At 43.3% G+C, this 10,643-nt stretch overlaps 1 protein-coding gene across 2 annotated transcripts in view; it reads right to left on the bottom strand.

Annotated features, from left to right (window-relative positions):
- The window catches only part of lrrc3b (leucine rich repeat containing 3B), a 44,424-nt gene extending 41,954 nt beyond the window's left edge, over positions 1-2,470 (bottom strand). For both annotated transcript variants that reach the window (XM_014338571.2, XM_005937816.2), the window contains exon 1: positions 2,212-2,470. The gene's annotated coding sequence lies outside the window, so the exon portion shown is untranslated. The remainder of the gene's footprint in view (positions 1-2,211) is intronic.
- Positions 2,471-10,643: the final 8,173 nt, after the last annotated feature.

The raw sequence follows: 10,643 nt of genomic DNA, 5'->3' as shown, positions 1-10,643 counted from the left end.
GCTTATGCTTCTTCCTGCTCCTTTTTGAACATGAACTTTATTTGGAGTTGTGGTTGCTCGTTTTCCTTTTGTTTTGCTTTGTTCATTTGTCTCTTTTAATTCTATTTTGTTGTACTTTTTCAACATGTTCAAAATAAAGATTCAATCATCAATCAATCATCATCATAAAACACAAGTCTTTTTGTGCAAGATTTTCCAACAGATATAACAATAGTGAGCAAGTCAAGGAAAACACGTGAGAACAAAAATGAATTAATAAATTGCATTAATATCAAAGTTGACTCTGAACTGCTCTTCATCTCGATGCTTACTCGATCGTGCAGGTGAAGAAACCTTCTTTACATTTACAGGTTGCTAGTGTTGATCTAGCAACACAGAGAATCTGACCCAGAATCTCAGTTTCTTCCTTTTTTATTGTTCAGAAACATCCGGAGATCCCCAGATGACCTAGTGAAAACCTAACCTAGCCATCACATGGCTTTAGCTTGCTAATGAAAAACTGATTCAAATCAAAACTATTACCTTCAGTTTTCTAAAGTTGTTTTTAATTACTAAGACTGGCTGAGCTTTTAATACTAAAACAACAATATGGAAAATTATTCTGACACATGAACATCATAAATTACCTCCTCCCCTCAACAGCCCATGGACCTTAATGGGCGTTGACTGTTGGTTCTGAGTTTTTGTAGGTTCCTGTTTGATCTTGGGTTTGCGAAGCAAATTAATTTCTAGTCCTTCAGTATAACTAACTTTGCTTCTAGTTCTCAGGTCTGAATTAAATTTTGTGTCAGCTTTCTCCCTGTCTCTGTGTTTCTTTCCTCTAGTCTCTGTCTAGCGTAGAGGTTTTTATCAAGCCTGTGGGTCTTGCTCTCAATTTTCGGATTTTCATTTGGTTCAGCTGTGTTAGGTTTGCTTACACCTGTCTCATCAGTTACATTCTGTTCATCTGTGTCTCATTTTGTTGCCAGGCGTTTCCTTTAAAGTGATATCCTTCTGTTGTCAGAGTGAGATGTTATTGCCATACTGTCTCTGTCATACAGCCCAATAAAGGGTTCCCCTGTTCAACTCCACCTGCCTCTCTGTGTACGTATTTTGGGTCATCCTTCACCGCACTAACATTTCCATATATTGACCAAAGCTAAACGAACATCTCAGATGTTTAATATCAACAAAATTCCTCACTGCACTGTAATGATTCATTAACAACCCACGTGATAACCAACCCAGTGCACCCCACAGAGGCAATGCAAAAGTGACTACTTTAAAGTTACTCATGTCACATGTCTAAAGCTTGCAGCTGACATTATGATATGAGATTGTGTCTCTACTAATGATTAGGGGACTACCCAGATATAAGTAATACACACACACACACACACACACACACACACACATATACATATATATATATATATATATATACCTGCAGTCTGAGATACACAATCCCAGTAAGATCCAGCTGTTGCCATGCGCGTAAAAACGCTTGAACTGCTGCATACATTGAAAGCTCTCAGCTTGTCGTTTCTCCCGTTTGATTTAACTGAATATTCCAAACCCATCTTTACCCAACTTTACGCTGCCTGGTTTTTGCAAACGAATAACCGTGCAATAGATCCATCAGCGAGATATTAGCATAATAAGTCGACGCACACCAGACTCAGCAGCGGTTATTTACTAATTATTTGAACTTTAATACTGATAGACGACAGCTACCGCCATCCGAGGTGCGTGTACCCAGAAAAGATCGCAGCAAATTGCGGGTTTAGCCGGAATAAAGTTGAAATTATGCAAAAAAAATAAACAGCTTCTCGCTATTTTCTCGAAAGCCGAATGAATGTGTGGTGTCGCTACTCTTGAATGACGTGCGAATGAACTTTAATGCGCAAAGCTGCCCAGATAATTACAAGAATAAACATTAAAGTCTATTTTTTAATGGCGTCTGGCACGACGTTCCTTGTGAAAATATCACGCATCACCCTACCTGAACTGCCTACACCAATTCAAAGCTTTCATAATCGAATTGTAAGATAAGACTACAAGCACACAGGCGGTTTTATATAACATCACATCAGTAATCATACATTAAAAAAAGAAACATTTCTTTTCCATGCAAACATTGATGAAAGCAGCGGCCTTGACTGAGGACGGGTAGTCCGCACGTAACACAGCGGAGACGGACACAGGAGCAACAGGCGACACAAGTCTGCTCACCTGCAGTCAGTCATCGGCTGTAGAAACTGCTGGAGCGGAAAGTCCGGATCGCATGAAGCTGATTAGAGGCTGAGAGCGCAGTCTCTGCTCTGCTGCCCGCTCACGCGTGTACAAATCGCTGTGTGAATTAGCATCTTATACCTTTCAGTATAAAACACTGCACAGGAATGAATGGGGTAAAGGGAGGGGCTGCTGTGTGAAGCTACAGGGTGACACAGGCGGTCCCACTACCGGTCTCACCTTTCAGTATAAAATGTTGATGACCAGGCACTACAGGACACAGATGAACCATATATTAAAATCACTTTCTCTGTAACCCATTGAATGTTTTCATTGCCATATTTTTACATTCTTAAATGTTTTGTCTTTACAAAATTCATTTATTTGAGCAGGCTGCTATATTCAAGATTACTATTGTTTGGACTGTGTCACATCTGGAGATTATGTCCTATTTGTTATTGTGTTTGTTTTTCATTTTGATGTTCCAGTTGCACTTTTATCAGTAGCTTCAGTTCCAGAAAGTATTTCACAAGTACAGTAATCCCAGGTACGATGCCATGAACAGTGAAACAATGGCACCATGAGGAAGTCAGAAAAAACTGTATATAAAAGATGGACAGGCTCTGTCGGGTGAAGGGGAAATGGGTGCGAGTCTGAAAGTCAGAAACTCAGCAGGAAAACAACCCTGTGATTAGTGAAAGCTTGTGTTCCTGCTTTTTCCTGGTGTTTCCTTCCCACTGTCGCCAAAGTGCTTGCTCATTGGGGGTTATTACATTGTTGGGTTTTTCTCTGAAGTGAATATTGTCAGTCTAGAGGTCCACCTCTTGATCCAGACACTTTAATGACTATTAAACTGACTGCCAGGACTTCTCCAGGCATTAAAGGTTCCCAGGAGATAAGTGCTTATCAGCTGCCTTTGTCAAACACTTTAAGCATTGCAACAGCTAAGCTAACCTAAGTATTATAACATTGAACCATCGCAGCCGTCGTCCTACAATTTCAGTCAGTTCACACCACTTCCAATAAATATAGAGAGATGAGAGTGAGGAGGAAAGAATTATATTCACTTTGACTTTGACTTTCACATTTGACTTGAAAAAAAGTGACAAAAGCATTCCAACTGATTGAGGGGAAAGCATGAAGACAGAAAGGTTTCCTTAAACCTGAGAGGTTTGGGCTCACGTGTGTTTGATGTCTGATGATGAGCTATTATTTTGATGGCAGACGTAGCTGCTTTCCTGGCATTGATATGGCTAACAGCAGCAACTTGATGCAGCTGAAATGTTCACCATGTAAAGGCCAAATGAAATGAATAGAAAGTCGTGATTTTGCAGACAGGTAAAGGATCTTGCACAGACTACAGATATTTTTTTCTATATCTGCATCTATGCAGTTAAACCATAGTCTGTATCAACACCAGGTACAGACTTCGTTTTGATTTATGGAATATGGTAAATATGTAGCACTGTTCTTCTGGAGCACTTGCTTTAACACGTCATTCATGCACACACGTTTACATGCAAGTGTTTTCTAACATTCATATTCCAATGAACACATCAGGAACAACTTGAGGTATCTCAGCCAAGGATCATTTGGCACACAGACTGGAGCACAGCTGCACATTTTCTGTCCATTTGACTGCATTCTTTTAAAATCAAGATGGTGACTTACAGAACTAAAGTTCCACTGATTATGTTAATTTGTTGCATCTTTTGTGCCTTTCCTAGTTAGCTTGATTATCTTGAGATTTAAAAAAAATCTGATACTGCAAATATAGTGGGGAGAACCAAATGACCTTGGTGCATGTTCGATCATCCAGGTAAGTAAATCCCAGAAAGGTTGATTCTGTTCATCTGGACGTTTTCAGTGGGAGAAACATTTCATCACTCATTCAAGTGACTCCTTCAGTCTCAGCTGACTGCAGGTTTCCCCCATCTTATAAACAGGACATTTGCACAATGAGTTCAGCCATTGTCAGAAGGTGAATGGGCATCTCAGGAGGTAATAATGAAGAGAGTCAACCACCCACCACACGTTTTCCAGAGTGTTGTAGTGGGTCTTACACTCTAATCCGGTTGTTAAGTGATGACGTGACGAATCCTACTTCCAGGCCTAAAGTAGTCTGCGTTTATGGCTTTTGTGTTGTTAACATGTTTAATGTTTTGTATTTTCTTCTATTTGATCTCAAAAAGCTCCTAAAACAGTCAGTGATCACTGTTGACCTCCCTCGGCTTTTATTACCGCTAATCATTTATTTAAGCTCAGTTTTTAAAACCTTAGGATGTAGCTACAGCCCAGCCCATGCAGCAGTATATGAATGACTAACCTCGTATTGTGGATGGATTATCTCAGTTGTTCTCCTGGCTGAAGTTTGGTCCTTTTACAGCATCCTGCCATGCGATTACATTTGTTCCTGACCACCGAGAACACTCACGTTAACTTTTATCCAGTGGAAAAAAAGTTAGCTTGTTTATATTATGCTAACATAGCTGTGTCGCTAGCGATCACGTAGCACATCATTATATACCAGCTAGCCCAACTTCAGTAACCCTACAAACGTCACTGCTGTTTAGTTTTCTGTCTTCATTTATGTTGGAAGTGATAACAGAGCTGTACGTTTTAATTTGTTTCCAAAACCCCGCAGTCAGGACATGCTATATTGTATTTAGATAGAAGCTAGCAAGCTAACTCCCTGCTAACTTCTAACTCCATTAAATCTCATAAATTCCGTTTTCATGGATGCCTGGGTGTTAAACTCAATTGTTACACCTGGTAGAGCAGAACGCTGATCATTTTATTAAAGATGAAAGACTTTAGACAGTTTTTCAACTCTCAGTAATGCCACAGTGATCGTTTGATATATGGACCTGCAGCGGAGTTTAGGCCCAGACACAGCTAGTGACGTCAGACTTTACGACCGGATAGCTTCCTGTTGAGGCACACGACTGGGCAGTCGCCTGGTAGTACTCTGTCCATTGTACAAGATCTATCGCCCTGTTATACAAAACCCAGTACAAACCTCCGGCAGTAACCAGCCAGCCCCCAAAGGCATCTCTAGCAACCAGTTCCTTCTGAACCGTTTGCCTTTTATGTTCAGGTTATCTATAGGAACTCACTGTGATGCCTGGGTGCATTTCAACATGGTGATCTTCAAGTATGTAGTGACCAGGCAGGGGAGAGAACACGTGTGCAAAACACATGTTGGAATGCAGCAACATCCGCTCACTGGGCTGGTGTGACATGGTTATCCCAATGAGAGGTACCTGCAGCCCCAGTTCATCTCTAACCTCCACCACACTCACCAGACAAATGGATTCTGCTTTTCTCCATTTTTTAGGAGGTTGAGGTGTATCTGTGTGGCTCCACACCTGTCTAGCGGTACCCCTCCCACTCACCGTGTAACCACAAAAGGTTCTTGTAATTTGGTCAGGAGGTCTGAGATGGACAGAGGAAGCAATGTAATAGACTCAAATATAATCACTTCTTAAAAGCAAATCTGATGCAGTTTGAACAAAGCCTGAAGCCTGAATTATTCATGACTGCAATGACTTCCAAACATTTTAGATTTATCAGTTTTGAATCACTGATATACTAATCTGTAAGATAATGATGGTAACTGAGATCAGATACTAATGAAACACAGAGACAGTGCTGCGTATTGAGAGCAAACAAGGTCTGCTTTAAATACACTGCACATGTGTTGGGGATTCTGGCTTGTGGCACTGTGCTTTGAGAAATATTTCCATCTGTGCTATGTGAGAAGCGTCTGTCGAATTTCTCACAGCTTGTAGAGGCTGTGAAAACACCACAATGGTGCTGTTCCAAAAGAACACAGCCTTATAAATATCAACACTTTAAAAAGCCTGTTTCCATCCTAATTAGTTTACTTTTGCTATTGTGATAAAAACCTTCCTGAGAAAATAGAAATCTCGTGGGAACAAAATGAATAAGACAGCTGACATATAGCAGACATGATCTCATGAGGCCAGCTTCTTATCAGTCCTGCTACTCACTATAATCTGTTAGTCAAATCTTCTAGAAAGAAGAAGGTTAGAACATTTCATGGCAGACCAGAGTGGACCACACAAAATGTATTAACTTATCCAGATCTGTCAGGAACATCTGGCCAATAAGGAGGATTCTTGTCTAAGTCTTTTGCAGTTACAGCAGCATTATTCTCTCTCCAGCAGCACCATGTAAGCACAAAGGTAGCCTTTTGTGCATGTACTTCAACACCACACATTTATCTGACATTCACACACAATTGCACTATGATGAGAATGAGGGTACAGTGTATTGCCCAAGAATACTTGATGCTCTGCTTTTTTGTTGTTTGTTTGTTTTTAATTAATTGTTGAAAAACAAATTGCGCATCGAAAGCAAAGTGATTTAATGAGGTTTATTGAAGGAAAGTTAAAATCAATATAGCATGAACAGGATTCTGGTCATAATTTTTATGGACAGAATTTCTAGGCGCAGCCAAGTGACTGAAGGCTTTCACTTGGGTGGTCTCAGAATCTCATTCAATTCAATTTTATTTATATAGCGCCAAATCACAACAAAAGTCGCCTCAAGGCGCTTCATAGATACAGAGAAAAACCCAACAATCATATGACCCCCTATGAGCAAGCACTTTGGCGACAGTGGGAAGGAAAAACTCCCTTTTAACAGGAAGAAACCTCCGCAGAACCAGGCTCAGGGAGGGGTCGGGGCCATCTGCTGTGATTGGTTGGGGTGAGAGAAGGAAGACAGGATAAAGACATGCTGTGGAAGAGAGACAGAGGTTAATAACAGATATGATTCAATGCAGAGAGGTCTGTTAATACATAGTGAAGGTGACGGAGGAAACACTCCATGCATCATGGGAATCCCCCGCAGCCTACGTCTATTGCAGCATAACTAAGGGAGGATTCAGGGTCACCTGGTCCAGCCCTAACTATATGCTTTAGCAAAAAGGAAAGTGTGGCGGAGGCGTGGCCCCGGGCGCAGCTGCAGGGGAGGAGTGGAGCAGAAGGCTCAACAGGGCGGCGCTGCGAGGCCGGTAAGAACAGCTGATGGTGTTTATGTACTGATGATGGTCTCCCTCCGCTGTGTTTTTATAGTGAGACGGGGAGGAGCGGCCAAGAGAGAGATCAGCTGGGCTCGTGAGCTGTCAGGCTGTGCGACTGATTCAGCTGTCAAAACAAAACGTCAATAAATGTGGAAATTGGCAGTACATACCTGCGTGTGCGTGTATTTGTGCCTGGTGTACTCCACAGAAAGTTTGAAGCCTGATCTTGAAAGTAGAGATAGTGTCTGTCTCCTGAATCCAAACTGGAAGCTGGTTCCACAGAAGAGGGGCCTGAAAACTGAAGGCTCTGCCTCCCATTCTACTTTTAAATACTCTAGGAACAACAAGTAGGCCTGCAGAGCGAGAGCGAAGTGCTCTAATAGGGTGATATGGTACTACAAGGTCATTAAGATAAGATGGGGCCTGATTATTTAAGACCTTGTATGTGAGGAGCAGGATTTTGAATTCTGGATTTAACAGGAAGCCAAAACAGGAGAAATTGCTCTCTCTTTCTAGTCCCTGTCAGGACTCTTGCTGCAGCATTTTGGATTAGCTGAAGGCTTTTCGCAGATGATGTGGTTCTGTGGGCTTCATCGGGTGATGGCCTCCAGCTCACACTGGAACGGTTCGAGGTCGAGTGTGAAGCGGTGGGAACGAGGATCAGCACCTCCAAATGTAAGGCCATGGTCCTCAGCCGGAAAAGGGTGGAGTGCCCACTTCGAGTCAGGGACAAGTTCCTTACCCAAGTGGAGGAGTTTAAGTATGTCAGGGTCTTCTTCACAAGTGACAGGAGAAGGGAGCAGGAGATTGACAGATGGATTGGTGCTGCAGCTGCAGGACGTTTTTACACTGAGAGACAGCTGAGTGTAAAAGTGAAGCTTTCAATTTACCGGTCGACCTACGTCCCTACCCTCACCTATGGTCACGAGCTGTGGGTAGAGACTGAAGAACAAGATCACAGATACAAGCAGAGGAAATGAACTTCCTCCAAAGGGTGGCTGGACTCTCCCTCAGAGATAGGGGGAGAGCCCCCTATCTCTGAGGGATGCAGCCTGAGCTAAGTAAACAATCTGATTGCTCGTCAGTGGAAACTGCAGTTCTGTGGATTGGGCTAAAGGGAGAGTGAAACTGGTTGGCTGGGTCCAGGAAAAGGGTCAGAGTCACTGAAATCAGAGTACAGACGTTCAGGTATGGTTCGGGAGGAATACGGGCAAGCTGTCTGTTCTGAATTTTCCTTTGCACTGCTTACTTGCCGTGGGTGGTCAGTAGTGGCGTGGAGGGGTGAGTGGTCTGGGTGAGTGGTCCGAAATCCCTGGCGTTGAGGCTGGGAGACAGGCAGGTGCATCGGGCGAGAAACCCATGAGACTGTCAGGAGGTCCAGCGTCCGGATGGGTGCTCTACAGCGGAGATTCGTGTCTGGCAACTTGGTGCGTGGCTATGGAAGAGAGATACAGGATGAGACATGGTAGTTTGCAACTCGTGTACAAAATCACAGCGGTGGCCTGCACTAACTAGGGTTTGCTGAGAATCTGGCAAAGAGAGGTCGAGTGCTAATGTCACATAACTTTGCCGACATGCGGCCAACAGTAATGTTTTCATGATCTTCATTAGTAAACATTTGCACATAAATAAGTGACATAATATTCAGTACTTACTTAAAGTTCATTCTTCGGGCGCCCTTCATCCGCCATTTTTTTTTGGCAAAATTATCCACACCCACCGCCGCGCTATGCATTCTGGGATATGTTGGGCCACGAAGTCTACACCGCCACATCCTTAAAATTCAGGGAAATGAAGGACGCATTTGAGGGCCGCATTTCGAGCAGCCTTCGAATTGGGACAGCCTTCGTCGCGTCGCTGTGATGTAATCGGCCTTAAAATGTGGCCTTTAAGGCTGCAGACCCTGAATTGGGATACAGCCACTGGCACCCACCCAGACCATGACAGAGAGGTTCAGCCATCCGGGAGGGGCTCAGAGTAGAGCCGCTGCCCTTCCACATCAAAAGGAGCCAGTTAAGGTAGTTCGGGCATCTGACAAGGATGCCTCCTGGGCGCCTCCTGGGTGAGGTAATTCGGGCATGTCCCATGAATAGAGGATTTGTACTAGCACTGACTAATAGGCAAAATAATAAGAGTTCCTTTATACCCATTGTGTGAAGACAATCTTCCTCTATTCAGCTGTAGAGAGGTCAATTCCCAAATTCATGTAGGCCATGGGGTGATAGTGAAGACGCATAGAATGTGTCATGACCTTAAACACAGTTTACAATTAGCTGTTTTTAAATCTTCAAACTCATTCTTTGTTTAAGAAAGTTATAGTTACATATCAATAGTGCACAGAGGTTAGATGAAGCTCTCTTTTAACAGGATGAAACCTCTGGCAGAAACAGGCTCAAGGAGGGTCTGCCATCTGCCAGCGCTGGTTGGGGGTGACAGGAGGAAAAGTACAAAGACACAGTTGCCCCTTTTCCATTAGTACCTACTGGGATCAACTCGGCACGGTTCGCCACAGTTTCCAGGGTTTTCCATTAGGTCACAGTACCTGGTACCAGGCTCCAAGCGATCCAAGCAGGTACTGCAATGTGAGGTCGTCAGACTGCATGCCACCGATTGGCTGGTCAGTAGCGTCACTCAATGAGTCATGAGCATGTCTCGTTCATGAAAATTAAAACCGCCATTCCTGTCTGGCGATGTCTTGCTCAGGGAAATGGCTACAAAAGACAACGCTGTGATCCCAGAGTCTGCCGAAAAGCCACAGACCGAGGAGCAGGTATATCGTCGCCTCGATGTCCACCTTTTTTAGTGTTCATGTCACTTATTAATTATGTCGCGGAATGCTCGGTTGTGTTGCTATGACGACAACCACGCACATTAGGTAGTACCTGGTTGTAATGGAAAAGGGCACAGGCAGGGGACACCCGGGGTTACCTTAGCCAGTTGATAACCAGCGTGTAACCATTTATCCTGACAGCCAGTGCTGGGGTTAGTGAATCTAGATTGTTGTATTTCGTCCTCTTCTAGACAAAATAAATACAGCACTGGCGATTCTTATTCAAACAGGAGAATCGTTTATTAAACTTTGGCACACAATAGGCAATGCCCCAAAGGTTTGAGTAATAGTCTCCAGTAATAAGATCATCTCTGTTGTCTGATGAAAACAAATCTGTTCCCACCTTGACCACGGCCTGCTCGGCACTTCATGTGGGAGGAAGGTTGCTTTTGGTTGTTTGTTGTCTACTGCCCTGTAGATGTCACCCTTGGCTGTGTGTCTTAATCTGGACATTCCTGTCATACCAGTAGACACATCATCAGCCCTCTGAAAGCATCCTTCTACACCAAGATGTGGAAAGTGTAATGAGTGATCTCGCTCCTCAGATTATCA

This window comes from Haplochromis burtoni, unplaced genomic scaffold (assembly GCF_018398535.1).
Source record: "Haplochromis burtoni strain Fernald_Lab_line unplaced genomic scaffold, NCSU_Asbu1 Contig_235, whole genome shotgun sequence".
NCBI classification, from domain to species: domain Eukaryota; kingdom Metazoa; phylum Chordata; class Actinopteri; order Cichliformes; family Cichlidae; genus Haplochromis; species Haplochromis burtoni.
The sequence above is the reverse complement of the archived record's forward strand: the minus strand, read 5'-3'. Positions and strand labels throughout refer to the sequence as shown.